Below are 1,362 nucleotides of genomic sequence, written 5' to 3' on the forward strand. Positions count from 1 at the left end.
TGCTCCAGCTCTAGGCCTGGGATGGGTTCCTCCATTCCAGGCCACTCAATGGGCGTCACAGGGCCACTGACAGAGGTGGGCCCCGGGGGTCCCACCAGGGGCTGCCCTCCCTCTGCTCCTAGTGCTCCTGGAGAGTGAGGGCCAGCGGGGACAGGGGTGGGGGGTGCCATGGGAAGCGGGACAGGTGGGGGGGTCGAGCGGGAGCAGGGATGCACATGGGGGGCCGTGGGGAGTAGGGGCAGGGACAGGGTGGCAGTAGCAGCCTGACTCACACCCCTTGGAAGTGTCTGTGAGGGGCGCAGGGCTGAGTGTGCAGGGCACCCGTCTGATGGACGGATGGACAGACGGATGTCTCTGTGGGGGATCGAGCGCAGAGGTGGGGCGGGCAGGGAAGGAGTACCGAATGAGGCTTCTGCCATCAGAGCCCCTGGGGAATGGCTGAGGAGCCTCCCGACACCCGCTGATGTGTGCACAGGGCCTTCTCAGAGGTCCAGTGGTGGGCGTGGCCTCAGCCCCAGCTACTTGGGTGTCAAACTCCAGGGTGGGGCGGGTGGGAGCCTGGAGGAGCTGGTCCTTGCAGAGAGAAGGGAAGCCCCAGGGCAGGGGGTCAGTGTTTGCCATGGGTGGGAGGGGTGGTCAGAACTGACCTCAGCCGGCTTCAGGCATAGGCTGGCCCAAGAACCAAGCGTGTGGCATGGGGAGCCCCAGAGGGCAGCACTGCTGGCGAGGGCAGCTGGTGCAGCGGGCAGGCTCGGCGGCTTCCCACGAGGAGCCACTTCCTCCACGCTTGCTCTTCCCGAGCAGAACCCGCCGGACGCGCCTGCCCCGGGGCTGCGCTCTGACCACCGTGGGCCAGTGTGGCTTGGTGGCGGGTGGGGGGAGGAGTGGCTCAGGGTCCCCCCTTCTGAGAAAATACAAGAGCAAGTTGCCCAAAAGGGGCTCAAATAACAGCCCCATCTCCTTACAAGGCCTTACCCATCAGGCCAGGCTGGTGGGGGGGTGTCGCCAGTACTTGGGGAGCCCCCCCCCACGCAAGGCCCCACAGAATAAGATAACCACACATGATGAGGGCTTCCCCCCCCTCCCAGAAGGCTGACTGTGCTCACTCTGGACTTGGGTGACCAGCCCTCAGCAGGGCCCTGCCCGCCCCCACCAGCCTGGGGACAGGGCTCTGCCCACCCCCCACCCCCCAGCACCGGGGGCACTCTCCCTGACCCACAGCCCTGGGCTGCGGACCACAGAACAAACAGCTCCAGAGGTGTGGGGAGCCCAGGCCCCCACCGGTGTAGAGTTCCCCCTGCAGGGACTGGCCTGGTGTGGGGTCTGCTCAGACTGTCAGGAGCAGTCCACTGTCCTCCGTGG

This window comes from Echinops telfairi, unplaced genomic scaffold, assembly GCF_000313985.2.
Source record: "Echinops telfairi isolate 266 unplaced genomic scaffold, ASM31398v2 ScPeMD7_28;HRSCAF=97, whole genome shotgun sequence".
In the NCBI taxonomy this organism is placed as follows: domain Eukaryota; kingdom Metazoa; phylum Chordata; class Mammalia; order Afrosoricida; family Tenrecidae; genus Echinops; species Echinops telfairi.